The sequence below is a fragment of the Bos indicus genome, chromosome 11 (genome assembly GCF_029378745.1).
Source record: "Bos indicus isolate NIAB-ARS_2022 breed Sahiwal x Tharparkar chromosome 11, NIAB-ARS_B.indTharparkar_mat_pri_1.0, whole genome shotgun sequence".
Taxonomy (NCBI): Eukaryota; Metazoa; Chordata; class Mammalia; order Artiodactyla; family Bovidae; genus Bos; species Bos indicus.
The window spans coordinates 11,216,804-11,241,576 of record NC_091770.1 but is presented as its reverse complement, the minus strand read 5'-3'; the positions used below and the strand labels follow the sequence as shown (position 1 = coordinate 11,241,576).

The following is a 24,773-nucleotide window of genomic DNA, read 5'->3' as shown; positions in this document are numbered from 1 at the left end:
CGCCTCCCGCCCCGCCCCGCGGCCGGCGACCCGCGACTAGCGACCGGGACCCGAACCCGCGCGATAGTGCGGCAGAGCCGGGGGAAGGTGCCAGCCACGCCCTCGCCCCGGCCGCCGCAGACCAACCGGGAGCTAGAGGTCAGCCGGGTGCCGCGCGGGCCGTGGGCGGGGCGCGCGGCCTCCGCAGAGGAGGGGGCGGGGCTCCCGCGTCGGTACCGCCCCCAACTGGGGGCGCCCGGGAAACCCTGCCTCGCTTGGGGGCCGCGCCGCACCCTCGGCCGGGTCTGAAATCCCCGCTCCGCGCCTCCCGGCCAATCCCAAGCCTTCTTTCAAGACGTCCCTGCTCCGGAAAGCCCTCGCCCTAAAACTGCCCCGCCCCACCCCTCCCCCGGATGGCCATCTCCTTTGCGCTGGCAAGTGGGAGCCATGCGCACCCGGCTGCCCCCTTGGTATCTCCTCCAGCCTGCCCTTGCCGGGAAAGTTCCCCGCGTGAAACCAGAGGCGATTCACGCTACGCCGCGTGATGGTCCCGGGTCAGCGACCCGAAAGCGGGTGAGCTGCCGCTGTCTCCCACTTCTACGCGCGGGAGGGACCAAGTATGAACCCGGCGAGGGAGTCCAAGGAGCTCGCGGTCAGCGGCCACTGCGGCGGAGAGCAGAAATGAATAAATGAGTAACCACATCAATATTTAAGTGTTCACTCGGACCGCTGGGGCTCATGCGTCCCGAGTTGGGGAAAATTATAGGCTCTGGTGGAGGTTTTAAACAATTCCTTATATCCATTAAGAGCCTACTCTGTGCAAAGCCCTTGGTATTACTTGCATGCTTGGTTTATTATTGATAATGACAACAGTGGTTAATAATTGCAGATGCTAAATTTCGGCCAGTGCTGGCCCATATGTTTTACATGCGTTACCTCATTTTGTCCTCAAAGCAGCCCTGTGGGGTGAGTATGGTTTTTAATCCTTATTTTCAGGAAGATAAAATTGCAGCTTAGAGAGGTTAACCTGCCATGATTCATAACTGGAAGAAGTGGGATGTGAATCCACACAGATGACTCCAAAGTCGTTTTTGTTGTTTTCGTTTTAGAGCCTGTATTAAAAATCGTATTTTAAAAAAATATATATGAAACACAGAGCTTAAAAAAAATCAAATAGGACAGAAATGCTTATGATGAAAAGCAAAATATTTCCTTCCCACCCCTCATTCCAGGGTTAATTTTGGGCCTGGTGGTTACCTCCCCATCTCTACATGCTTACATAGTTTATCTAGATTTATCAGGACTGGTCACTATCTATTGTCTTCCTATGACAGATAATGATTTAGCTCCTGCCCACTTTTCTCTCTCAATCTTATGTATTGTAGTTATGCTTTTGCTGTTGTTGTTGTTCTTCTATTGGATACTTTGATAGTGAAGTGAAGTGAAAGTCACTCAGTTGTGTCCGACTCTTTGTGACCCCATGGACTGTAGCCCACCAGGCTCCTCTGTCCATGGGCTTCTCCAGGCAAGAATACTGGAGTGGGTTGCCATTTCCTTCTCCAAGGGATCTTCCCAACCCAGCGATCGAACCCAGGTCTCCTGCATTGCAGACTTTGATAGTGGAAACCTTTATTTCTTCTCAGGGAGACTTCACAGTACTTCTTGATGTTTTATGCTGTGAAAGGATGCCAGAATCCCCACTTTTCCAGGCCATGTCCTCTACCAGGAATATGGTTGTATTCCAGGTACATGAGACCCATGGGAGTATATTATGCACCAGGGCTCCATCCTTCTACCTCACCTATGATCAAAATGGGGTGAAGGAGTGCACTCTGAGCCCCGCAGCCCAGCATCCCTGTGGACAGCACCTAGCTTTGGAGACAGCCACCTCTGCCTATGGATCGTGGCTCTCTGCCACTTAACAACAGTAAGACCTGAAGGTTAAGCCAGCTCTCTAACCTCTCTCAGCCTTGTTTCCTGATCTACAAAATGGGAATAATGATTCCTACTTTAAGCAGTTGCTGAGATTACATGATAGAGACCATCACAAATGATCTCAAAGCATCTGAACATCATATATAGCTTCTTTCTGATTATAAAATTTATTTGGAAAATACAGAAAAATATAAAGAAGGAAATAAAAAATAGATTAAGATCTCACTGTTCAGAAATAAGCACTGTTAACAACTTGTTGAATTTCCAGTCTTTACAGTATATGTTGTTTTATATGCATTACAGTTGTGAGGGAATTACAGTATAATGGTTAAACCTGGGTGCTCTCGAGTCCTTGTTCTACCAATTGCTCTATGTGTACTTTTTCATTTTCCTTTGAAGACAACCCTTTAAAGCAAATGCTATTGCTACCTTTGGGCTTCCCGGGTGGCTCAGCAGCAAAGACTCCAACTGCAATTCAGGAGATGTGGGTTCAATCCCTGGGTTGGGAAAATCCCCTGGAGAAGGTCATGGCAACCTACTCCAGTATTCTTGCCTGGGAAATCCCATGGACAGAGGAGAGTGGCAGGCTACAACCCAAGGGGTTGCAAAGAGTCGGATACGACTTGGCGGCTAAACAGCAGCAACAAATTGCTACTTCATCTTCATGGTTGAGGAAGCTAAAGCAAGGAAAGCTTGGATGATTTTCCCCAAGTTTGTAACCAGAAAATTGCAGACTGGACTTGGGCTCAGGTCCAAGTGACTCTACTGCCTGTGGTACTCTGCCCTTAAACTAGCTTAGTTTGTTGGTCGTCTAAGCCTACTATATCATCTGAAGTCAGTAAAGCAGGAAGTGTTGTCATACCCATTTTACAGATGAAGAAATTGAGGTATAAAAAAAGGTTAAACAGGCTTACCCAAGGTTAAGAGTCAGGATGAAGCCACACTTTAAGAATGAACTCCCCAGGGCTTTGCAAATGAAGGTATCTTTGCCAAGGCATGACTAGCATATGCTTGTCATTGTCCTTTAATGGCTCTGTTTCATGGGTTTTTCTTAGCTCTCCAACATGACAGGACTGGCTCTGTCCACCCACTTCCCTCCCCCTCCCCCATGGAGTAGTAAGGCTCCAGGAAAGGGCAAAAGAGAACAAAGATGGGCTACTCCCTCCTTCCTCCTGCCCTGGCCCTCATAATTTGGCAAGCTCAGGCTTCCTGCTAGCCTGGGATTGCAGCTGCAAGAGGGCAGTGAAGTCAGGAAGGTCTCCACTGCAGGGCACTTGGCCCTAAGAGAAAGGGTGGGCTCTACTAGCTGTTTGCAGTTGAGAAAAGAGCAGAAACTCTGAAAACATTGAGGTCTTGGCCACCTAGAGGTGTTTTCTGGTCTAGGAGGTGAGATCACCCAACTGCAGTCTGATGTGAGGGTTAAAGAGAGAACCCTCCTGCTTCCTCTTCTTCCCCAGGGCTGGGTGTGTTCTCTGCCTTCCTGGGCCTCTCTAGTCCATTTGGGACAGTTCTTGCTCTGAAACAGTGGTCCTTCTATGTAATTTCCACTCATTGCTTCCCTGTGCAATATCATAACGCTTCCATGCAGGCACTATAAAAATGCATCTGCCTGGCTCTGCAAGCTACATTTCCCCCTGTCCTTCACCTCTCCCTCCCACGGCTATTTTAAAGGGCCTTTACTATAATTGACTTCCCTGGTGGCTCAGGGTAAAGCGTCTGTCTACAATGTGGAAGACCCGGGTTCGATCCCTGGGTGGGGAAGATCTCCTGGAGGAGGAAATGGCAACCCACTCCAGTATTCTTGCGTGGAAAATCCCATAGACGGAGGAACCTGGTAGGCTACAGTCCATGGGGTCGCAAAGAGTTGGACACAATGAGCGACTTCACTTTCACTTTACTGTAATAGAGTTGCCCAGCCTGGATTTAAATCCTGGTGCCACCACTTACTAGCAGTATAAGCTTGGGCAAATACTGAACCTCAGAATCTCAGTCTCCACATTATACAATGGGCCTAATAATATATCTAATAATTCATAAGATTAGTATGAGAGCTATCTCAACATACCCTAAGCAGTGATGAGTAACACCTTAGAAATCTCTGCTGAAAGCTAAAGGTAGTACCTTCCCTTTGCAGTTCTTTGATTGCCAGTGAGATTGAACATTTTTTTCAGTTATTACTCATCTGTATTTCCCCTTTTAATAATTTTATTTTTGAATTGTCTCTTTTCTATGCCCATTTTTCTTTGAAGCCTTAACTTACTAATTTATATTAACCCTGTCTATGTTAGGAATAATAATACTTTGCCTTTTTTATTTATCGCAAATATGTTTTGACATACATTATGGAGTCAAATCCTTGAATTTCTTCTAATATTTCAAGCATACGTTCTTCCACACTCATAGGTCCAATAATATCCATTCATATTTTTTCTAGTTTTTAAATTGTTTGGCTTTTTATTTGTTCCTTCATTCTCTTTAATTTCTTCTAGAAACTATTTTGATGAATGACTTGAGGTGAAAATCTAACTCTGTCTCCCCCAAAAGCTATCCAAGTTCCCCAATACTTACTAAAAAACCCTATCCCTTTGCCATTGGTTTTCTTGTTCTTATATATACAGAGTCTGAACTTTTTACTCTAATCCACTGACATTTATATCTTTCTGTCAGTGCTGTTCCATTTTGATTATTGTTGTCTTATAAATGCTTTACTATAGCAGAAGGGAAAATCTTAACTCGTTTCTCTTTTTATAGCTGCTCTCAGCTGTGTATTCATCCACATGAGCTCTAATTCTTTTTGGAATTATAAGAGAAATTGTTATGAGAAAAATTGACATCTTTTAAAACAATAGCCATACTCCTGACTTCTATTTTAACATTGTGCTGGAGGTTCTAGCTAGGGCAATTAGGCAAGAAAACAAAATAAAACTAGATTGGAAAGGAAGAGTAAAACTATCTATTTACAGATTAGATGACCTTGTAAACAGAAAACCATAAGAAACAATTAGAACTAATAAATGGGTACAGGATACAAGATCAGTATATTCAAGTCAACTATTTCTACATACTAGCAATGAACATTTTTTAATAAAATTAAAATAATTCCATTTATGAGTATCAAAAAGAATAAAATGCTTAGAAACAAATAGGACATAACAAAAAGAAGTGTAAGATTTACACACTGTAAACTACAAAACATCACTGAACGAAATTAACAAAGACCTAATTAAAAGACATCTCATGTTCATAAATTGGAAGACTTAATATTGTTAAGATGCCAGTATACCCCAAGTTGGTCTGCAGATTCAACACATTCCCCATCAATATCCCAGCTGCTGTTTTTGCAGAAATTGACAAGCTGATCCAGGAAATCATATGGAAACTCGAGGGACCCAGAATAGCTAAACACATTTTGGAAACAAAAAACAAAGTTGGAGGACTAACATGTCCCGATTTCAAACTTACTACAAATCAAGACAATAAGATACTGGCATAAGGATAGACATAGATCAGTGGAATAGAATTGAGATTCCAAAAATACACCCTTATATTCATGGCCGACTGATTTTTCAGTAAAGGTTCCAAGACCATTTCCTGGAGAAAGAATAGTCTTTTCAACAAATGGTGTTAGGACAGCTGGATATTTGCATGCAAAAGAATTAAGTTGGACCCCTTCCCTACACCATACACAAAAGTTAATCTAAAATAGATCATAGACCTAAATGTAAGCACTAAACCTATAAAACTTTTAGAAGAAATATTCATGACCTTGGGTTAGGCAAAGCCTTCTTAGATACAACACCACAAGCACAAACAACCAAAGAAAAGAACAGATAAACTACACTTCATCAAAATGAAAAACTCTTGTCCTTTGAAGAACATCATCAAGAAAGTAAAAGGACAACGAATGGGTTGAGAGAAGATATTTTTAAATCATAATATATGATAAGGTACTGCTGCTGCTGCTGCTGCTAAGTCGCTTCAGTCGTGTCCGACTCTGTGCGACCCCATAGACGGCAGCCCACCAGGCTCCCCCGTCCCTGGGATTCTCCAGGCAAGAACACTGGAGTGGGTTGCCATGTCCTTCTCCAATGCATGAAAGTGAAAAGTGAAAGCGAAGTCACTCAGTCATGTCCGACCCTCGTCGACCCCATGGACTGCAGCCTACCAGGCTCCTCCATCCATGGGATTCTCCAGGCAAGAGTACTGGAGTGGGGTGCCATTGCCTTCTCCGGATAAGGTACTAGTATCCAGAATATTTTGGAGAAGGAAATAGCAACCCACTCCAGTATTTTTTTTTTTAATATATATATATAAAATTTTATTTATTTATTTGTCTGTGCTGGGTCTTCATTGCTCCATGAGCTTTTCTCTAGTTGTGGTCAACAGGGGGTTACTTTCTGGTTGTGGTGTGCAGGCTTCTCATTGCGATGGGAAGCTTCTCATGGCTTGTTGCAGAGCACAGGCTCTGAGGTTCAGTAGTTGAGGCTCCTGGGCTCTAGAGCACAGGCTCAGTAGTTGTGGCTCATGGGCTTAGCTGCTCTGCAGCATGTGGGATCTTTTCGGACCAGGGATCAAACCAGTGTCCCCTGCATTGGAAGGTGGATTCTCCACCACTGAGCCACCAGGGAAGCCCCACACTCCAGTATTCTTGCCTGGAGAATCCCGTGGATAGAGGAGCATAGTGGGTTGCAGTCCATAGGGTCATACAGAATCGGACACGACTAAAATGACTTAGCATGCACACCCATACAGAATATTTAAAGAACTCTTACAGTTCAACAATAAAGACAAATAACCCAGTTTTAAAATGGGCAAATGATTTGAAAAGATATATCCCTAAAGAAGATTTGCAAATAGCCAATACATATGTGAAAAGATATCAAAATATTAGCCATTAAGGAGATATAAATCAAAACCACAATGAAAAATTTCCTTGATGGTCCAGTGGTTAAGAATCTGCCTGCGAAAACAGGAGACACAGGTTCAATCCCTGGACAGGGAAGATTCCGCATGACTCAGGAGAACTAAGCCCATGTGCCACAACTATTGAGCCTGTGCCCCAGAGCCGTGAGCCGCAACTCCTGAGCCCACATGCCGCAGTTACTGAAGCTCCCACACCCTAGACCCTGTGCCCCACAACAAGAACAGCCACCGCAATAAGCCAGCACTGCAGCTAGAGACAGCCCGTGCACAGCACTGAAGACCCAGCACAGCCAAAAATTAATTAATTAACTATAGGTCCCCTAAAAGCTTAAAAAACCCACACTGAAGTACCACTTGACTCCCTCTAGAATGGGTATATTTTAAAAAGACAGATGATAATGAGCGTTGTCAGGATGTGGAGACCCTGGAACCCTCATACATTGCTGGTAGGAGTATAAAATGGTACAGCTGCTTTGGAAAACAGTTTGGCAGTTAAATTGTTAAACACGGGAGCTACCATATCACCTAGCAATTTCACTCCTAGAAATATACCCAAGAGAAGTGAAAACATGCGTCTTACATAAAAAGTGTGCATGAATATTCATCCCCAGATTCCTACCCCAAACCTCCAAACCTATCACCACCTGCATTCTTCCTTTCTCAGAGAAATAGGTGTTCCTGTGTGCTTAATGTTCCTCTTTTTGCCTCGGAATAATCCAGGGTTCCATCTCTTCCTTCATTTGTTTATTTCATATCCACTGGCTCCTTCATCTCATCATATAACGCATGCTCAAGTCACTCCTAATAAACACAAGAGAAAACAACAAATCCCTCTATCAGTCTGTACCACGTCCTTTCTGTCAGGCTTCCTGAAGATGATTTACCGTTATCTCCTTCTTCCCCCTTCCTACCCTGAACCACCGCAGCCTGGCTCTCCAAGCTCCCACCCCATCTATGATTGCAGCATCCTAGGACTCTCCTTCAATCCTTTTGTTACTTGACCTCTCTCTGGCATTCGGTAGTTAACCATTCCCGTCTCCAAACTCCCTTAACCCCACTTTCTGCCTCTGGGCCTGTTTTTACGCTTTTGCTCCTGCCTCTCCCTCCACTCACTACTAGGTCTACTGCAGAGGCTTCTCTTCCTTCCTCCATTTCTTTTTATTTGTTTATTTTTGGCTTTTCTGAGCTTTCGTTGCCATGACGGCTTTTCTCTAGAGACGAGCAGGGGCTACTGTCTAGGTACGGTGCGCAGGTTTCTCATTGTGGCGGCTTCTCTTGTTGTGGTGCATGAGTTCTAGGGAACACAGGCTTCAGTAAGTGCAGCTCATGGACTCTAGAGCTCAGGCTCAATAGCTGTGGCACACAGGCTTAGTTGCCTCACAGCATGCGGGATCTTAGTTCCCTGTCCAGGGACCAAACCCACATCCTTTGCAGGGCAGGGGATTCTTAACCCCAGATCACCAAGGGGATTCATAACGGCTAGACCACTAGGGATGTCCCTTTCCCCCATTTTTAAACCTGGGTTTATTTCCCAGCTCTCTTCTCTTTCCAGTCCTCAGACTCTCCCTGGAGATTCACTTCCTCCCACATGGTTTTATCCACCCCGTATTTGTCCCCAGCTCCCATAGTTCTGCTTCCACGCCAGTCCTCTTTCCTGAGCCCTGAACCCACCCTTGTGAATGCTGCGAACATCCCCCAAATACCTCTCACTCAACAAGTTTGTATTCATTTTCTAGGGCTGCTGCTGCTGGGTGGCTTAAACAACACAAATTGATTTTTCTCAGTTCTGGAAGCTAGAAGTCCAAGGTCAAGTTGTTGGCAAATTTGGCTTCTTCTGAGGCCTTGCTGCTTGGCTTGCTGGTGGTGGTCTTCTTGCTTCCTCCTCGAGTGGTTTTCCCCTCGCCCAGGTGTTGTCCCTGTCCTAATCTTCTCTTCTTATAAAGGATACCAGTCCTGCTGGATTCAGTTCAGTTCAGCCGCTCAGTCATGGCCAACTCTTTGTGACCCCATTGACTGTGGCACACCAGGCTTCCCTGTCCATCATCAACTCGCAGAGCTTGCTTAAACTCATGTCCATCAAGTTGGTGATGCCATCCGGCCATCTCATCCTCTGTCGTCCCCTTCTCTTTCTGCCTTCAATCTTTCCCAGCATCAGGGTCTTTTCCACTGAGTCAGTTCTTCGCATCAGGTGGCCAAACTGTTGGAGCTTCAACTTCAGCATGAATATTCAACTTGAATGAATACTGAATATGCAACTTCAACTTCCAATGAATATTCAGGGCTGATTTCCTTTAGGATTGATTGATTTGATCTCCTTGCAGTACGGGGGACTCTCAACAATCTTCTCCAACACCACAGCCTTCTTCACAGTCCAACTCTCACATCCATACATGACTACTGGAAAAACCATAGCTTTGACTAGATGGACCTTTGTCAGCAAAGTAATGTCTCTGCATTTTAATATGCTATCATAGCTTTTCTTTCATGGAGCAAGCATCTTTTAATTTCATGGCTGCAGTCACCATCTGCAGTGATTTTGGAGCCCAAGAAAATAAAGTCTGTCACTGTTTCCATTGTTTCCCCATCTATCTGCCATGAAATGATGGGACTGGATGCCATGATCTTAGTTTTTTGCATGTTGAGTTTTAAGCTAGCTTTTTTACTCTCCTCTTTCACTTTCATCAAAAGGCTCTTTAGTCCCTCTTCACTTTCTGCCATAAGCGTGGTGTCATCTGCATATCTGAGGTTATTGATATTTCTCCCGGCAATCTTGATTCCAGCTTGTGCTCATCCTACTGGATTAAGGCCCATTAATATAACCATATTTTACCTTAATTACCTCTTCAAATGGAGAAGGAAATGGCAACCCACTCCAGTACTCTTGCCTGGAAAATCACATGGACGGAGGAGCCTGGTAGGCCCTGGTAGTCCATGGGGTTGCAAAGAGTCAGACATGACTGAGCGACTTCACTTCACTCACTTCATACTTTATCACTGGAGAAGGAAATGGCAACCCACTCCAATATTCTTGCCTGGAGAATCCCATGGACAGGGGAGCCTGGCAGGCCATGGTCCATAGGGTCACAGAGAGTCGGACACGACTGAAGTGACTGAGCAAGGCAAGGACCTCTTCAAAGGCACTGTCTCCAAATACAGTCACAATATGAGGTACTGGGGGTTAGGACAAAGGAATTGGCGGGAGGAGCAGGGGGATGTCGAAATTTAGCCCATAACAAAGTTAAAAGTTGAACTCATCATCTCCCCACCATCGCCACCAACTCCATCTGTGTAATCCCTCTCTTGGTGAATCTCTCAAGGCCCTCGCCAGAAACCTAGAGGGTGTAGTATCCTCTCTAAGGGTGAAACTAAACAGAGGTGTTCCCACAAGACCTGGAAGCCACATAGGGTGTCTGCCTCCTGCCTGCTTACTCGATACCATATTGGAAGAAACTGCCAGAGACTACTAGTATTGTGTCAGACAAGGACTCAGGAGCCGACTTGAGGGACTTTCACTGGCCCGAAGTGCAACAAATAGGGCATCAAAGGGATAATAAATCAATGCATTGAAATACATAAAATATATTTAATGATCTCATAATGATTTGTCATCATTAGAAGATACTAAGGAACTTCTTTGGAGGTTCTGGTAGGAGAGCACAGCTACTAATTTACCCTTAACCAAAAAAACCATCCTGGGGGAAGGTCATCCTCTCTGACTTGAGCATGCAGCTTCAGGAAACACATACACAGAACTGTAAGGGAGGAACAGGACACCCACCAACCCAGCCACATCGGCCAAATCAACCCTGGCAATCAATGGGGTGACAGGATGTCAGAGGAGCCAACACTTTATGTTTTAAAACTGCTAAATAAAGGGGGAAAAGCCTCCCTTCTATATGAACTGCAACATGAGGTAACAGAATAGTAGAGGAGGAGAATATATTTTTTATTAGAATGAAACGAATTTTTTTGTGTTCCCACAAATGAATGAAGGAGGAATGACTGAAGTGGAAGATCACCATCTGGCAGCCTGGAAAGAATGAGTATATTAGGCAATGATTGTCCGTGGCTATTGACATCTCACCAAAAAATAGATGACCTGTAATTATGCACCTCCTGATGGAAGAACCATACCACCACTTATGAGGCAGTCTTGCCCCCAAAATCCAGCCAGAACCTGCTCATGCCTGTAGATCCAACTACAAATTTACAGGAAACTTACATGGGACAGAAAAAAATGCTGAACAACAACTCAGGGACATAACCAGTAAAATCCAAACTGTGGGAAATTACAGGACAATTTTTTTCAAAAAAATAAATTGCAAGGAAAAAAGAGCTAGAGGAAGAACCCAGAAACTTGAAAAATACATTTTTTAAAAACGAGTAAATACCGCCCTCTCCCATAGCAGTGAGTACATCCAGCACCCAGATTGTGGTTTCTAAATACCATTCACTGATGAAAAAGAACCAAGATCCTTGGAGAAATGGCTGATTCTAGGACTAGGGCAGGGATAATATGAGATGGGCTTGTATGGTTTTGTAATGCCAGAAAACAAGGACGTCCTCAGGAAGAAAAGAGGGGAGGGATAGTGTCAAAAGAGTACAGCCACCAACCTGAAGGAACTCCCAGTGACCAGAGCTGGAGTAATTTGAGCAATAAAATATATCAATAGTGTTGGATTATAACCCATAAACCTAAAGTTATATGAATTAATGATTGAATAAGTAAACAAGAGAAAATTCTTCTTTATAGAAGAATTTTTTTTATGTATTTATTTTTGGCTTTTCTGGGTCTTCATTACTATACTTGGGCTTTTTCTCTAGTTGCAACAAGTGGAGGCTACTCTCTATTTGCATGGCCTAGGCTTCCCTTTGCAGTGGCTTCTCTTGTTGCTGAGCACAGGCTCTAGGGCACAAGGGCTTCAGTAGTTGCGGCTCAAAGGCTAGAGGACAGGATCAGAAGTTGTAGAACAAGGGCTTAGTTGCAGCAGGTGGAAACTTGCAAGACCAGGGATTGAACCTGTGTCCCCTGCATTGGCAAGCAGATTCTTAACCACTGGACCACAAAGGAAGTCCAAGAATTCTAACAGATACTGCTTCTCCAAGAAGTGGAATGTAATTTACCTCTCCTTGAGTGTGACTGGACTCAGAGACTCACCTTCAAAGAATAGAGTATGAAAATTAGAAATTTTGCAGTGACGAAACCTGACAGACACCACCTTAATCAAGTGATCTAGATTAACATCGGTTCAGTTCAGTTCAGTTCAGTCGCTCAGTCATGTCCGACTCTTTGCAACCCCATGAACCACAGCATGCCAGGCCTCCCTGTCCATCACCAACTCCCAGAATCTACCCAAATCCATGTCCATTGGGTGGGTGATGCCATCCAACCATCTCATCCTCTGTCGGCCCCTTCTCCTCCTGCCCTCAATCTTTCCCAGCATTAGGGTCTTTTCAAATGAGTCAGCTCTTCATGTCAGGTGGCCAAAGTATTGGAGTTTCAACTTCAACATTAGTCCTTCCAATGAACACCCAGGACTGATCTCATTTAGGATGGATTGGTTGGATCTCCTTGCAGTCCAAGGGACTTTCAAGAGTCTTCTCCAACACCACAGTTCAAAAGCATTAATTCTTTGACGCTCAGCTTCTTTATAGTCCCACTCTGACATCCATACATGACCACTGGAAGAACCATAGCCTTGACTAGACGGACCGTTGTTGATAAAGTAATGTCTCTACTTTTCAATATGCTGTCTAGGTTGGTCATAACTTTCCTTCCAAGGAGTAAGCATCTTTTAATTTCATGGCTGCAGTCACCATCTACAGTGATTTTGGAGCCCCCCTAAAAAAAGTCTGACACTGTTTCCACTGTTTCCCCATCTATTTGCCATGAAGTGATGGGACCAGATGCCATGATCTTAGTTTTCTGAATGTTGAGCTTTAAGCCAACTTTTTCACTCTCCTTTTTCACTTTCATCACTAGTGATAAATCCTATTGATTAGCATACGTACAGTGCAATAAGGGCATTTCACTTCTGTGCCTTTATATTATAAAAACTCATAGCCCTCCTGCCCTGTAGGTAAGAATGTAAACTGCTATAGCCACTATGGAGAACAGTATGGAGGTTCCTTGAAAAATTAAAAATAGAGCTACCATATGATCCAAGAATCCCACTCCTGTGCATATATCTAGAGAATACCATAATTCAACAATACTTGCATGCCAATATTCATTGAAGCACTATTTACAATAACCAGAACATGGAAGCAACCAAATGTCCATCAACAAAGGAATGGATAAAAAAGATAGGTACATATATTAGTGGAATATTACTCAGCTATTAGAAAGGTCAAAATAATGTCATTTGCAGCAACCTGGATGGACCTAGAGATTGTCATACTGAGTGAAGGAAGTCAGATGAAGACAAGGGTCATATAATATTGCTTATGTGTGGAATCTAATTTTAAAAGGCTATGAATGAACTTATATACAAAACAGAGTTACATGTATGCAAAATAAACTTATGGTTACCAGGGGCAAAGATGGGGCAGGGAAGGATAAATTGAAAGGCTGGGATTTACACATACATACTACCATATATAAGATAGACAGCTAATAAGAACCTATGGTATAGAACAGGAAAGTGAAAGAAAGAAAGTGAAGTCGCTCAGTCGTGTCCGACTCTGCAACCTCATGGACTGTAGCCTGTCAGGCTCCTCAGTCCATGGGATTTTCCAGACAAGAATACTGGAGTGGGTTGCCATTTCCTTCTCCAGGGGATCCAGATCCAGGAATCAAACCCCAGTTTCCAGCACTGCAGGCAGACTCTTTATCATCTGAGCCACCAGGGAAGCCCATAGAACAGGAGGCTCTACTGAATACTCTGTAATGGCCTATTTGGAAAAAGAATCTGAAAAAAAAGAATGGGTATATGTATACTTATAACAGATTCACTTTGCTGTACATCTGAAACTAACACAGCATTGTCAATCAACTATATTCCAATTTTTTTAAAAAATAAAAACTCACGGCTGCTTTCTAGCAAGAGAAAAACAACAGACAAATACAAATTGAGGGACATGCTTCAGAATATCTGAGCAGTACCCTTCACAAGTGTCAAGGTCATGATAATCATCAGAGACGGGAGGAAACTTAGGAGACATGTCCTTCCTTGAGGGGACCTAAACTGTGCACATCCTTGTCTAATTCATCCCCCAAGTGTGAGCCCTAAACACTAGGTTTTAGTTTTACCTGTTATTTTGAAGAAATTGCCTTTTAAAAATTATTTTTATTGAGATATAGTTGATTTATAAGATTAAATAAATTTCAGGTGTATAGCATAGTGATTTACAATTTTTAAAGTTTATACTCCATTTATAGTTATCGTAAAATACTGGCTATATTCCCTGTGCTGTACAATATATCTTTGTAGCTTATTTTATACACTGCAGTTTGTACCTCTTAATCCTCTACTCCTATCTTGCCCCTCCCCCTTCCCTTTCCTCTCTGGTAAGCACTAGCTTGATCTCTGTATCTGTGAATGTTTCTTTTTTGTTATATTCACTGGTTTGCTGTATTTTTAGATTCCACATATAAGTTATAACATACACTATTTGTCTCCCTCTGTCTGACATTTCACTAAGCGTGATATCCTTTACGTCTATCCATGTTTTTGCAAATGGCAAGTTTTCATTCTTCTTTAGGGCTGAATAATATTCCATTGTGTGTGTGTGTGTGTGTGTGTGTGTGTATGTATAATCAATTTAGTCGTGTCTGATGCTTTGCTGCCTTATGGACTGTAACCTACCAGGCTCCTCTGTCGATGGGATTCTTCAGGCAAGAATACTGGAGTGGGTTGCTATGCCTTCCTCCTTCTTCTTGACTCAGGAATCAAACCTGTGTCTCCTGCACTGCAGGCAGATTCTTTACTCCTGAGCCACCAGGGAAGCACCATATTGTTATACATTCATCTGTTATTGAACCCTTAGGTTGCTTCCATATCTTGGCCATTGTAAATATGCTGCTATGAACATTGAGGGGTTCATATATCTTTTCAAATTAATGTTTTTATTTTCTTCAGATATATAGCAAGGAGTAGAATTGCTGGATTAGGGTAGTTCTGTTTTCAGTTTTTTTAGGAACCTCCATACTGTTTTCCACAGTGGCTGCACCAATTTACATTCTCACCAATAGTGTACAAAGGTTGCCTTTGCCCCAGATTCTTACAAACATTTATTTTTGTGCTCTTTCTGATGATAGCCTTTCTGACAGGTGATATCTCCTTGTGGCTTTGATTTGCGTTTCCCTGTGATAACATTGTGCATCCTCTCATGTGGCTGTTGGTCATCTGTATGTCTTCTTTGGAGAAATGTTCAGGTCTTCTGCTCATTTTTTAATCGGGTTGTTTGCTGTTTTTGATGTTGAGTTGTATGATCTGCTCGTGTATTTTGTATATTAACCCCTTATCAGTCATATCATTTGCAAATATTTCCTCCCATTCAGTAGGTTATCTTTTTGTTTTGTTGATGGTTTCCTTTGCTGTGCAGAATGTTTTAATTAGGTCCCATTTATTTATTTTTGTTTTTAGTTCTTTTAGACACAGTCAAAAAGAATATTGCTATAATTTATGTCAAAAAATATTCTGCCTATGTTTTCTTTTAGTTTTATGGTTTCCTGCCTTACATTTATGTTTTCAATCCATTTTGAGTTTTTCTTACATATGATGTGAGAAGATGGATTAATTTCATTCTTTTGTATGTATCTGTACCATTTTCCCAGCACCACTTATTGAAAAGACTAACTTTTTTCCATGTATAGTCTAGCCTCCTTTGTTGTAGGTTAACTGACCATAATTGCATGAATTTATCTCTGGGCTCTCCGTTCTGTTCCACTGATCTACACACACACACAATGGTGTGTGTTCCAGTACCATACTGTTTTGATTATTGTAGCTTTGTAGTGCAGTCTGAGGGAAAAGAGACCTCTTATTCTATTTTAGAAAATATTACAAAATCATTGTTATGTGAAGACATTGTCAAATGAAACCAAAAAACAATAGGAGAAAAGTATTCTTAAAGTATGTGAGTTGGTTAGCTTTTTGAATTACATTGTTTTCTGGATTGCAGGATGTTTTTGGAATTTGTCAGCTTAAACTTTTTTTTTCAATTTTGGGGGCAATTTTAAGTTTACAGAAAAGTTGCAAACATAATATAGAGAGTTCCCATTTATCCTTAACCCAGCTTCCATTAATGTTAGCATTTTATAGGTACATTGACCAAACTAAGAAACCAACATTTGGTATAGTATCATTAACTAGACTACAGACTTGAGAGTTCACCAGTTTTTCCATTAACATCACTTTTTCTGTTCAAGATCCAACCCAGGATCCCACATTGCCTTTGGTCATCATGTCTCTGTAGCTTCCTCCCATCTGTGATGTTTGTGTGTACGTGTGCTGAGTCACTGCAGTCATGTCCAACTCTTTGCGACCCTATGAACCATAGCCTTCCAGGCTCCTCTGTCCATGGGATTCTCCAGGCAAGAATACTGGAGTGGGTTGCCATCCCCTTCTCTAGGGGATCTTCCTGACCCGGGAATTGAACCCATGTCTCTTACGTCTTCTGCCTTGACATGCAGGTTCTTTACCACTAGCACCACCTGGGAAACCCTCTGTGATGTTTCAGTTCAGTTCAGTTCAGTTCAGTCACTCAGTCGTGTCCAACTCTTCGTGACCCCATGAATTGCAGCACGCCAGGCCTGCTTGATAGCAATTCATTAAATGATACATATGCTCTATATGATTTTCTTAATTTTATGTTATATTTAACAATAACAAGTTAAAATCAAAAACAAAAAATTATAGTAACTTCTCATTGCTCTTAGAATAATGGCAGCTAGCCTCAGCCTGGCCAGTGAAGCCCAAATGACTTTGTGCCAGCCTATCTCTGCCTGATTCATAGTGGCCTAGTCAAGCGGGCCCCCTTTCTGTCTCTCATATTTTACCTGCTCCTTCCTGCCACAGGGTCTTTGCACCTGCCATTTCCTCTACCTGGCACACTCTTCCCTCCTCTTTGCCAAGGTAACTCCCGCTCCTCTGTTGCTATCATTTCAGCGTCCTTTTACAGTCTAGCCTTGACTGGCCTCCCTAGCTGGGTAGACTCTCCTTGCCACAGGCTCTCATTGCTTCCAAAGTGCTGGACTGGTTTGAGTGGCTATTTGTTTCTGTCTGTCTCTCTGCTAGACCATAAGCTACATGAAAGTAGGGACCGCATCTGACAGTAGGGACCACCTCTATCAGCTTCCTCCACAGTGCCTGGCAGGTAGGAGATGCTCAATACCATTTGTTGATTTCAGAGATGAATGAAAATCATAAAACATGCTTAAAAGGTAGGGGAGGAAGGGAGAGAGGAGGAGGGAATTACCGCAGTGTTTATAGCTTATTCATTTTTCATGGAGATGGGGATGGAAAATCATTAGATACTGATTGTATATGAAGTTGCCATTAAAAACTTCTTAGGAGCATGGATCCTGGTAACTCAGAAGATAACCCTTTTGTTTCTGCTGCTCACCTGAATGGGTTCTGGATGAAAAAAACTGGTTCATGAGCTCCTCAAGGAGAGGCTAGAGAATCTGACTTGCTGTGCAGAGTGCGAATTTCAAGTTTCCCACAGCCACAAAGCAATCCACGAGGGAGGGGCAGGCAGAATAGATCGGAAGGAAGAACAGACAGCAGAATCAGCAAAATTGCAAGAGGCATATGCTTTTAAGCCCGACTTTTGTTATTAATTTCTAATTTTAGTGCATTATGGGCAGATAACATGGTCTATATTATATTGATTCTGTGAAATTTATTATAGTTTCTTTTATGGCCAATTTAAATGTTCTTCTGGCTCAAAAAGAATGTGAATTATTTGTCCAGTGTGGTGTTCTTTTATATCTAATTGATCAAATTTATTAACTGTATTGTTTATATCTTCATTGGTGGTTTATGGTTTAGTCGCTAAGTTGTGTCTGACTCTTTGCGACCCCATGGACTGTAGCCCACCAGGCTCCTCTGTCCATGGGATTTTCCAGGCAAGAATACTGAGTGGGTTGCTGTTGCCTTCTCAGGAAAGAATATCTTCATTATCTCTATTTAAGTTTTGTCTTGCTCTCTTGGTGTCTAGGTTTTTAAGAAGACTGACTTTGGAGTTACACATGCTTAAGGATATTTCTCTGTAAGTAAAAATATAAAGACTAATTTATAAAAATTATACCTTTTTCAAATTATGGAGGTTGGGGAGAAACAACAAAGAAAACACAGACCAGAAAGCAAATGAGGGAAAATGAGAGTATTAAAAACCAATCTGAATCTGTAAAAGATGACACAACTAAATCTATCTGGTTAACAATAACTGAATGGGATAAACTTGCAAACTAAAAGAAAATACTGTTGGATATAATTAAAAAAAAATAAATGAAAATATATGCTATCAATAAAGATAGCCTAAAATAAAACTGCTCAGGGAGTTTGAAAGTAAAAGAACTAAACGGTGGGTTTTAAAAAAACTTGACAAATTGATTCTTAAGTATATTCAAAAGAGTAAATTCAGAGAGTAACAAATATTTGTTGAATGCCTACTGGGTACCAGGCATGTGTTTTAAAGCTTCAATAATTAAAACAATGGGGGTAGAGCCAAAAGTAGACCAACAGAGTCAGCAGGAACAGAACAGGAAGTCTGGAAATACCCTTACATGTGCATAAGAATTTAATCTATGATAAAGATGATAGCTCAAATGCATAAGGAAAGGACAACTTTACTTCCTACTTGTAAAGAATAAACAGCCATAAATATTCAATATAAACTTAAGAGTTTCAGCTTAAAAAAAGGTATCAGATAGACTAAAGATCTAAACATTAAAAATCCCACTTAAGTAATAGAATAAAATTTAGAAGTTTACTTTTCATATTTGGAGTTCCATCTCAACTGCTCAGAGAATTTGAATAAACAGTTCACAAGGGAAATGTAAAGGCCAGTTAAACATGGAGAAAACAAAGCTTAACCTCACCGGTAGCTTAAAATGATAAATCAGTATGACAGCGATACCCAGTGGGGTCAGGGGGCAAAAGGACACCTTTGGGGTATGAACTGCTGCTGCTGCTGCTGCTGCTGCTAAGTCACTTCAGTCGTGTCCGACTCTGTGCGGGGGCAAAAGGACACCTTTGGGGTATGAACTGCTGCTGCTGCTGCTAAGTCACTTCAGTCGTGTTCGACTCTGTGCGACCCCATAGACGGCAGCCCACCAGGCTCCCCCGTCCCTGGGATTCTCCAGGCAAGAACACTGGAGTGGGTTGCCATTTCCTTCTCCAATGCATGAAAGTGAAAAGTGAAACTGAAGTCACTCAGTCATGCCCAACTCTTAGCGACCCCATGGACTGCAGCCCACCAGGCTCCTCGGCCCATGGGATTTTCCAGGTAAAAGTACTGGAGTGGGGTGCCATTGCCTTCTCTGGGGGTATGAACTGGCAAAGCCTTTTTGGAGACCAATTCAACAGTATCTACCAATCATTTAAAACAGGTAGTCCCTATAATCTGGTGATTGCGTTTCAAGGACTTTACCCTGTGGAAATCCTCACATAAGTATACAAAGAACATTGTATAAGGATGTTCATTTCTGCGTTAAAACAGCAAACTTCTTGGAGTGGAGTGTAAATATCCATTAATAGAGATGAGGTCACAGCCTATCAGAGAAAATGGCCATGAGCACTGCAGGCTGCTGAGGGAAGGGAAGCTGTAGTCTCACTGGCCCTGTGCTAGGGAAGATTTCTGGCAGAGCCTACTGGTCGGAGGTCCAGGGTCACTCAGACCTTCAGTCCCATCGGGGACGGGCTCTGGTCTCCCAGTGCCAGAGTATTTTTATGCTGCTAGACTTCAGCTTTGGTGACTGACTTATTGATTTTGAGAAAAACATTTAAACTCTGGGACTTTTAGTTAGAAAAGTTGTAAAGGTATATACAACATCCTATTTTAAAATAAAAAGGTTTAAAGCAGTAAGAATCTCTGCACATTTTATATTGCTGGTGATGGAGGGGGAACGTGTCTTTGTAAATGGTTCCCGTTCATTTGTGTATTGATTCAACAAATGAGGAACAGACACAGCCTCTCAAGAAGCTCCCTTCATGAGGGGAGGAACTCTTGTGAAGGAATGGATGTGTGTATGTCTGTGTGTGAATCGCTGAGTCGTGTCCAACTCTTTGCGACCCCATGGACTGTAGCCCGCCAGCTTCCTCTGTCCATGGGATTTCTTAGGCAAGAATACTGGAGTGAGTTGCCATTTCTTTCTCCAGGGGATCTTCCTGACCAAGGAATTGAACCTGGGTCTCCTGTATTGCAGGCAGATTCTTTACCACATGAGCCACCAGGGATTCGGAATTCTCCAGGCAAGTCTACTAGAGTGGGTTCCATTCCCTTCTCCAGGGTATCTTCACAACCCAGAGATGGAATCCAGTTCTTCTGTGTTGCAGGCAGATTGTTTACCATCTGAGCCACCAGGGAATGGATACTAAATATTTAACCGCAAAAAAGATAAAACTACAAAGTTCAGTAAGCACTGTGAAGGATTACGGGAGCCTGTATTATGGGGCTTATATATAGGGGACTATGTTATAGGGAATATAGGGAGATTCATTTCAGTTGGTCAGGGATGGTTTCCCAGAGGAGATTACGTTAGGTGAGACCAGTGAAAGGAATCCCAGAACAGTTTGCATAAAAAGGAAAGGACTTGGAATTTCCCTGGCAGTCCTGTGGTTAAGACTCTAAAACTTCCAACTCAGAGGGCTTGGGTTCAATCTATGGCCTCTGGTTGGGGAACTAAAATTCCACATGTCATGGGGCGCAGCAGAAAAATGAAAAAGAAGGGCTTGTGCAAAAGTCCAAGATAAGGAATTGCTGGGAGCATTTACGACATTAACAAAAGGCTGGTGTGGGCCACTTTAAGAATTTGGGATTTTCCACTAACGGCAATGCAAAACTGTGGATTAGGAAAATATTGCTTTTCAACAAGTGTGATTCAGACCAGGCAGTCTCCAGAGCCAATGTGTTTTGGCAAGGGTGTGGGTATATCCTGCTCAAAACAGTTACCCACAGGAAATTGGGAGGAGAGCCAGGAAGGCAGCCAGAGTATTCTAGGCCAATCTCCTCTTCAGAATGGAGACCCCAGGGGAAGAATGGATATCCCAAGGGCCCCCACTGGCAGTGCCAAAGCACAGCTGTGGGGCTGTTTCATGAGGCTTTCCATCCAGATGCGGAAAGTACGCCGAGGGTGTTCTTGGGTGGGGAATGGATTTGGGAAACGGGTAAACTGCAGTTAAGTTCTGCATATTGATGGGGAAAATTTGTACTGCCTAATTTTCCAATTTAACAATGTTCAGAGTATGAGATTTTAAAGTTTTTATGTGTTTTCAATGAATTCAAAATTTATAAAATATAAATCAAATATGTTTGAGATTGGACATTATATTAATTTCCTATTGCCATTTACAACAAATTACCATAACACTGGTGATTTAAAATAGCACACATGTGTTCCTTTAGTGTTCTAGAGGCCAGATATCTGCAGTCAGTATTAATGGTCTAAAGTTAAAGCATCGACGACCCTGAGTTTTTCTGGAGGTTCTAAGGGAGAATCTACTTCCATTTCCAAGCTCCTGGAGATGCCTGCATTCCTTAGCTCATGATCCCTTCCTCCAGCTCTTGCTTCCATTTTCACATTTCTTAACCGTGTAGTCAAATCTCCCTCGGCTTCCTTCTTATAACAGTGCTTGTGATTATATGTAGGGGCCACATACCTAGATAATCCAGAATAATTTTCTCATTTCAAGATCCTTAACAATCACATCTTCAGAGTCCCTTTTGCCATGTAAGATTATATTCACAAAGTTAAAGGATTAGCATCAATATCTTTGGGGCCATTTCAACTTTTCACAGGTATACAGTTGAATACAGCCCTCAGACTTCAACCTATCTCAGATTTTTCCCTCAGCTATAATAATAAAATATCCCTAAATTATCCCAATACTCTGGTCCCTAAACCTGTGATACTTTTTTAAAAACAGTTTTTCTGAGGTTCAATGTATATGCCATAAAATCCACCCATTGTAATTACATAAGTACATACACAATTATTTTTAGTAGATTTTTAGAGTTACGTAACTATCACAGCAATCCAGATTTAGAACATTTCCATCAACTCAAAAACTACCCTGTGCTTATCTGCAGTCAGTCACCATTCCTAAGTCCAGCTAAGGCATCCACTAATCTACTTCTGTCTGTATAAATTTACCTTTTCTACTTATGAATGGGGTCATACCAGATAGTCTTTCGTGTCTAGCTTTCACTTAGTATGTTTCTGAGGTTCATCTGTGTCATAGTGTCTATCAATAATAAGTAGTTATTCCTTTTTATTCCTGAGTCATATTCCATTTTAAGAATAAATCACATTTGTTTATCCATTAACCTATTGATGGACATTTGGGTTATTTCCTGGTTTTGGCTCTTACAAATAAATGGCACTGTGAATATTCATATATGAGTTCTTCGTGTGGATGTATGTTTTCATTTCTTTGGATAGATACCTAGGAAGGGAGAAACTACCAAGCTGTTTTCCAAAGTGGCTGTACCGTTTTCCACTCCTATTTGGAAAGTATAAGGGATCCGGTTTCTCCACATCCTTGCTAATACTTGTATAGGATATCCTTTTCTCGTTGAATCGCTTTGGAAACTTTGCCAGAACTAAATTGACTTTACATGTGAGGGCTTATTTCAGTTCTATTCCATTGGCCTATATTTCTGTCTTAATGCCAGTACCGTGTTTTGTTGATTACTGTAATCTTGTAGTAAGTTTTGAAATCAGAAATTGTGAGTTCTCCAATTTTTTTCGAGATTGTTTTGGCTATTCTGGATCCTGTGCATTTCCATATTAATTTTAGAATTAGCATGTCAATTTCTGCAAAAAAACAGAGCTGGGATTTTAATAAGGATTGTATTGAATTTGTAGATCAATTGGGGCAGTATTATTATATTAACAATAGTAGTTCTAAATTCCGTAGCATTTTCTATGTGCAGGGTCATGTCATCTTTGAATAAAGACAGTCTTACTTCTTTTCCAATGTGAATGGCTTTATGTTTATTTTTTACTTTTTGGCCTTCTCATACTAACTAAAACCTCCAGTACAATGTTGATTAAAAGTGGCAACAGCAGATATCCTTGCCGTGTTCCAGATTTATAGGGACGCAGTCTTTTACGATTACATATAATATAGACTGTAAATTTTAGTTAGATACCCTTATCACATTGAGAAAGTCCTCTTTTATTCCTAGCTTAAGAGTTTTTATGGTTATTTTTATTCCTAGCTTAAGAGTTTTTCAAATGCTTTTTCTACATCTCCAGAAATGATCATACGGTTTTTGTCCTTTATTTTATTAACATGGGATTTACCCTCATTGATTTTCAGATGTTAAACCAGCCTTGCACTCCTGGGATAAAGGTGACTTGGTTATAGTGTAAACTCTATTTAAATGTTGCTGGATTTTATTATATAATGTGTTAAGGATTTTTGCCAAATATGTTTATAAGGGATATTGTGTAGTTTTCATAGAATAATTGGCAACTATCCCCTTCTTCTGTGCTTTATGAAAGAATTTATTGTTGATCAGTCGCTCAGTCGTGTCCTACTTTTTGCGACTGCATGGACTGTGGCACGCCAGGCTTCCCTGTCCTTCACTATCTCCCTGAGTTTGCTCAAACTCATATCCATTGAGTCAATGATGCCATCCAACCTCTGTCATTCCCTTCTCCTCATGCCCTCAATCTTTCTCAGCATCAGGGTCTTTTCCAGTGAGTCAGCTGTTTGCATCAGGTGGCCAAAGTATTGGAGCTTCAGCTTCAGCATTAGTCCTTCCAGTGAATATCCAGGGTTGATTTCCTTTAGGATTGACTGGTTGGATCTCCTTGTTGTCCAAGGGACACTCAAGAGTCTTCTCCAGCACCACAGTTAAAAAGCATCCGTTCTTTGGCACTCAGCCTTCTTTATGGTCCAACTCTCACATCCATGATGTGACCTTACAAGAGACTGAGCCAATCTTGCCCTGAGTGTGTGGGAGTCTCCAGGAGAGGTGTGGGTTGACAGTAGCGTGCTGTGGGGGCAGCAGCACCAGCAGCAGCAGTCCTGGGAGGCGCAGAAGCCCTCTTGGAGGAGGTGGCCATTAGTCTTACCATAGAACATACAGCCCATCATAGAGACTGCAGACTCCATGACTGGGCCACCTCAGGCCAAACAACAGGGAGGGAGCACAGCCCCACCCACCAGCAGAAAATTGGATTAAAGATTTGGGAAGCCTGGCCCTGCCCACTAGAGCAAGAACCAGCTTTCCCCACAGTCAGTCCCTCCCATCAGGAAGCTTGCACAAACCTCTTATCTTCATCCATCAGAGGACAGACAGAAGAAATAAGAGCTTCAGTCCTATGGCCCCCAGAACGAAAACCACAGCCACAGAAAGCTAAGCTCACATGGATCACAGCGTTGTGTAATTCACTGAAACTATGAGCTATGCCATGCAGGGCCACCCAAGAGACACAGGTCATGGTGGAGAGTTCTGACAAAATGTGGTCCACTGGAGAAGGGGGTGGCAAACCGCTTCAGCATTCTTGCCTCGAGAACCCCATGAGCAATATGAAAAGGCAGTAAGAATTTATAAAAGATAGTATTGTAAAGTTTAAAAATAAAATAAAATTTAAAAAAAAAGATAGTATTATATCATCTTTAATTATCTAAGAGAATTCACCAGTGAAATGTTCTGGGACTGAGCTTTTCTTGGTAGGAAAATTTTAAGTATGAATTCTGTCTTGCTATCAGTCTACTCAGATTTTCTATTTCTTCTTGAGTCAATTTTTATAA

General features: G+C 42.1%; 1 long non-coding RNA gene across 1 annotated transcript; it reads left to right on the top strand.

Moving 5' to 3' along the window:
• The first annotated feature begins 111 nt into the window (after window positions 1–111).
• Window positions 112–24,494, top strand: LOC139185732 (uncharacterized). Its single transcript, XR_011569211.1, has 3 exons — window positions 112–552; window positions 18,004–18,054; window positions 20,166–24,494. It is a non-coding gene; the product is annotated as an uncharacterized lncRNA (long non-coding RNA).
• Window positions 24,495–24,773: the final 279 nt, after the last annotated feature.